Genomic DNA, 5,649 nt, shown 5'->3' with positions numbered 1-5,649 from the left:
TTTAGTGAAATAATCATTATTAAACATTATTATTATTATTAATAAAATGGGTTATAAATTAAAAGAAATGAAAGAAATTATTTCCAAAAACAAACGGAGTGCAGGAGGTCGAACCCGCGACCTCCGCCTCCATATTCAAACATGTTAACCAGTTGGGCTATCCAACCATTTGCAACATAACTAGTTTCCAATTAATTAAAAACCCAACCTGGTTCTGACTTCCCCCTTTGCCAAGAACCCTAGAAATTCGATTAGCCCAAATCGTTAACAATTGATCAAAACAGGTTTGGGGCTTTTACTCCTCATGAAAACGCGATTAAAAACAATATATCAGTTACCTCTAGCTGTGATCGTATGAGGGATAACGAAGCAAAACAGGGTGGTCGACGCTAAAAGGGGTGATGAACGGGTATTAACAGGTCAAATGAATCCAATTATATACGGGGTTAAAGTCGGCTATCAAGCAAGGAAGGTATTCATACAATTAATTTCAATATAATCAAGGTTTACGCGGTTAATGGTTGTCATGAGTGCCGGCTTAGTGTAAAAGGAAATAACGAATCAATAAGATGCGATTTAACATAAATAGGTTGTCGGTTAAGCCGCGAAAAAACTAATTCAACGTTTTCCTATAATACAACTTGATTGCAAACGATTATGGACAGCAAGTTGATTGATTGCTTGATCTTGGGTACACAAAACGTGAATGTGGGTCGGGTTTTGGTGATGGATATTCATCTTGTAATATGGATTATAATTGAATTTACAGATAGACCCCTCAAGTTTGGAGATGGACATAGAAATGGTTATAACTACATACTTTGGGCTAAAAATGTATAAAACTTTAAATATATAAATTTAAATTATCAAATATAACTCAATAAACACAATATATTAAATAAAATAACCCGGACATCGAAACGATTCGGGTGTTTATATAAATTCGAAAACCCAAGTTGTTACATCCATTACCGGATGGAGGCTCAATTTATCCATGACTAAAATGATGATCGAAAATCTGTGCATAGGGGTAGGAATACATTCCTATCTTATCTGTATTATTAAGACTTATCCATAATATATATAAACATTTTGTGGTTAAAAGCCTAGACACTTAATTCCCAATCAAGTACCTATTTTCTTGATACCGATGACTCTATAATAAGATTGATATTTAGCTCTGATCAAAGCCAATGTATAATTAAATACCTAATTCGCTAAGATCGATGGCTCTGCTACCAACCAGTCACACCCCGACTTAGGTTCTAGGCATGTGAGCAATAGTTGGTACTTGTAAATATATAAGAGTTGCGGGTTATTTAGAGGAAATCTTTATTTATAAAATATTAATTTATTTTGAAACCTTTATTTATAATAAAACTAGAATTATTACCCGCCGCGTTGCGTCGGGCCGTATTTGTCTTTACATGTCTATTGTTATTTTTGCACGACTATGACGTCTATTTCAATGTGCGGACATCAAAAGATTGTCGTTTGCTAGTTAGTAGTTATAAAAGCCTCCCTTTGTCATAGGCATGCTTCATCCAATACCCCTTGGCCTATACTGCATTTGCCGCTTGTTTTGGTGTTTCTACAAATGAAAGCTTTTAAGTGTTGGTCAAATAGGATATGGTAATATTTTGTTCCCATTAATAAAGCTATGTAAGTAAACTTTTACACCCCAAATATTAATTCACCCTTTGCATATCATATGTAAGCCTTCACCATATTAATTCTTATATACAAACTCCTATACCTTTGATGTGAGTGTTACCTGTAGTGGTTTGATGCATTATTTTTCCGGCGCTGGTCTTTTGAGCAAGTGTTGGGAGGTGGTACAACAATGTTTGGTGTTGGCGCGCTTGATGACAACATGCTGTTGTTGGTTGTGTCGAATGGGCAGCAATGGGGTTAACTAAGGTAGTCAGGTTGAAGTGGTGATCTTGGATGTGGTGGTTGTCTTCTTTCCAAGGCTAACAGAAGCATCGAGTGCGACTGTCATCATGAATGTTTTTTTTGGAAAGCATATGTATTTGTCAATGATGTAGCATGATTGCACGCTCACAATTGAGTTGAAAGGGGTTGGATTTTGCAGACGCTGTCTCGGTAGCGCCCACCTGTGGAGATGTTTTATGCTAGTAGTTATTTACTTTATAAAATGTTTGAAATTAATATGTATAACATGCGATATATATTATGGTGATAAGACTTACATGTAAATCAACAAAGGGGCCGCAGAGGTTGTTTTTGTTGGAGAAAGGAATCCATTTTTGCATGACCTGTATCATATTCATTAAATTTTGAGACGGGTTTGGTAGACAATGGTGAGTACCTGCATTTAGTTATTGGAAGTTAGCTTGTTCTTATTGTATGGGGAGGTGCTTTATATATAAAATTCGTATCAATTTGCAGAAATCTCAAACATAACAGAGACCCCACACACACCAAGAACAAAAGAAAACGTCGACGTCAAAATATACCAACTCCTACATGGTCAAAACATTATAAAACAATTTACAAAAGACACAAACATAACATATTTAAATATTTGTAGGTTGAAACCTTTGTGTTTTTAATTGTATTCATTAACTGGTTTGCATTAACTCCCCCCGTTGCAACGTGCGGGTCCTAAGTCGACTTAGGACCCATACGTTGTCGCATGTTAACTCGTAAAAATTAGACTGAACTTTAAAACATATAAAAGAATAACCAAGTGGACCCGTGCGTTGCAACGGGGCGGTTAACAGCACGCGAAAGCAACCTGCTACATATTTACCATACCATTATTACTTATTGAATAAAAATAAGCAGAAAGGTGTGTACCTGAAACAGAGGTGTTGACTTTTATTGTCAGGAAAACAAAGAAACAATAAAACCTGTTAAAAAAAACCTCTAATATTAGATGAGAATAGATTATAGAACTGAAACAGTAATGATAGTAAGGGAAATACAACAGGTACATGAATGCAAATTTAATTTAATGAGAAAGTAAGTTTACAGCATAATAATCGTTGTATATGACTGCAACACTATTTTAATAAGAAATTTCAGTTTTTTGTTGCTTTTTCCTTGCTCAGCACATAACCTACGCTTTGCCACTCACATGTGTGTTTTTTATTATTTTATTATATTACTTGAATACTTACATGTTTTAATTTTACAAAAAAAAAAACTTTTTTTAGTTTTAATCTTTGTTAAGTTAATTTAATATTTACAATTATTTGATTTTGAATTTGTTTTCTATTTTTAATTTCAATCTTGACAATCTAGGATGCAAACAAAGTAAGACAACAGTGAGCAACAAATAGCAAACCTCCCATCTAAACTATCATCCACTTGCTATAAACTTACTTTCAGACCAAGCCAATGACCACAAACAACAAAGAGGCTAAACGAAAAACAATAACGAAGCAAAAAAATAAATATGCAAAAACATAGTTTGGCATAAACAACACACATGACACAACCAGTAGGAAGCTGCTGCAGCACATGTAGTAATGGGATTACTGCAAGTGGCCCAGAGAGAGCCTAAGGAAGAAGTCTGGAAATGCAAGGTGGCAAATGTGCGTTGAACATACAGTAAAACAAATTATAGAATAGGCACTCAACATCAAACCAAACAACCAAGAGCTTATACAATAAGTATCTTTAGGTACCATCATCATATACCATTGTCATTAGTAAGGATTTAAAAAAAATATGGAACCTTTCTTATAAATGTCTCGATCATGATGTTCTTCCTATGTGGTTGAGCATTCAGAATCTAGCTGTTGTATACAGATATACTAACGTACTAAATGACAATTATAATGCGCTAGTCGTATTATTATCGATGCCTCTTTGTCATTTATATAATTACTATATGTATGCCATAGAAAATAACAACGTGCTCATACCTTGTCTACAGTAGAATGCACACATGAATTGAAGAAGTTTTGCTTCATAAGACTCCTTTCACCTGTGCAACTGCATGCTAAACGAACTCGATCCAGGTGTCAAAGATAGCACAGCCATTAATATTCAGTGAAATCAACGTGTAATTTAACAAAAGCCAACAGAGTAAAGTAGTTTGTGATATGTACTTTACAACACACCTGGTTCCCACTTAATTGATTGATAATATCAAAATCTAACATTATTTAGGTGCATATCAAATTGAAGCCTTGGAATATCTATTACTGAAACCCTAAGCAAAACATTAGGTCACACAATCAATGAAGAAGAACTAAAAAAATACATACCTGAATCATGAACGATAATGAAATTGGTAACCCAAATTGATGAAAAAGAAAAAGAAGGAAAATAAGCCAAAATAGGGTTCACGCCACCACACTCCTACGGTTACGAAATCACCAGCGCCACCATCTGCCATAACCACCGCCATTGTGTCAACCATCGCTACCGTCTGCCAACACCACACCACCGCCACCAAAAGTCCAGAAGCCGAACCCGGCAACAGTGACGACGGCAAGGCCGACAGATTATGGTGTGAAACTGTGCAAGCGAAGTGGTGGAAGAGAATAGGGTTTCTTCAATGAGCCAAACTTAAAACAGGAGATAGTGGAGAGCAGTTCAGTCAATTTGGAAGATGATATCGAAGAAATATGGCAGGGAAGAAATCTATTGGAAGAAGAAGCGGTTACGTACACGTGGAGTCAATACAATCATAACTGCAGCATGTACAAACAACTGATGCACAGTTTCCTCAAAATTGTAATTATATAAATATTTAATTTAATTGGAAATCTTCTTGGATAATAATTGCCTGATTGTTTGATTTACAAAACCACGTTTAATGTTGTTTTTAATATTTTAATAATTAAAAATTGAGTCATCTCTACCTTGCAAGCATCTAATTCCATGAGAGGCTGTTATTCCTTACTACCTGTACTAATCTGTTTCCCTGAAATATTGGGGGGGCGGGGGGGATACGCCAACGATATGTTTGTGAATCGTTGTCTCAAAAAATCTTTACAAAACTTTTATGTTTTCTCCTTTAGAAGAAATATTATTTATTCAGAATGGTTACTTTTTTACTTAAAGCTTTTTGGTTTGTATGACGTTTGATGTAACATGCTTTGGCCTAATAGGTTCGAACACTCTCATCAAGCTCTCCAGAAAAGTAAGCAAGTCCTACGGTTGATTGAGAAATACGAATTACTTTCCTTATACAAGAGACTCGAGTACCGGTATCGTCACCCTTCTAGTTACTGCATGTCCGCCATGTTTTTCTGATTAATTATTTACAATTATCTTTTATATAAAAAAATTAACGTTTATTCTTTTAGAAGAACGTCAATTAACAATAACTTTTGTATGTAAAAGCTTATGTTTCTTAATCTTGAATAAACAATATTTTAACTATATCCTCATGTATATAAAATTCTATGTTTCTTAATTATAAAGAAACATTATTTTATATATAACCTTTGTATTTATAATTTTGTATATCTTAATCATCAAAAATATTATTTTAACTATTACCTTTTAATTTGATCAAGGTCTAGGCTATACCCCCGACTATGGTCTAAGCCACGTAATATAATAATAAAATAATAACTTAACCATAACCCCTACCTTATATGGGTATTCGGAGTTTATACGCCTAAGCTTGTACGAGCAACACTTCGACTATACGTAGGGTGTCGG

At 34.6% G+C, this 5,649-nt stretch overlaps 1 long non-coding RNA gene across 2 annotated transcripts; it reads right to left on the bottom strand.

Annotated features, from left to right (window-relative positions):
* Positions 1 to 1,394: 1,394 nt before the first annotated feature.
* LOC143564796 (uncharacterized) lies at positions 1,395 to 4,484 on the bottom strand. 2 transcript variants are annotated; one of them, XR_013140934.1, is made up of 4 exons: positions 4,242 to 4,484; positions 4,095 to 4,178; positions 3,897 to 3,966; positions 1,395 to 1,591 (listed from the first exon to the last, which is right to left on the bottom strand). It is a non-coding gene; the product is annotated as an uncharacterized LOC143564796 (long non-coding RNA). The 2 variants fall into 2 exon arrangements; XR_013140933.1 differs by having other exon boundaries at positions 3,897 to 4,178.
* Positions 4,485 to 5,649: the final 1,165 nt, after the last annotated feature.

This window comes from Bidens hawaiensis, unplaced genomic scaffold (assembly GCF_021521415.1).
Source record: "Bidens hawaiensis isolate Kalapana, Puna unplaced genomic scaffold, B.hawaiensis_p1.1 tig00022165_1, whole genome shotgun sequence".
Classification (NCBI taxonomy): Eukaryota; Viridiplantae; Streptophyta; class Magnoliopsida; order Asterales; family Asteraceae; genus Bidens; species Bidens hawaiensis.
Note: the sequence above shows the minus strand (reverse complement) of the source record. Positions and strands in the feature narration are given on the sequence as shown.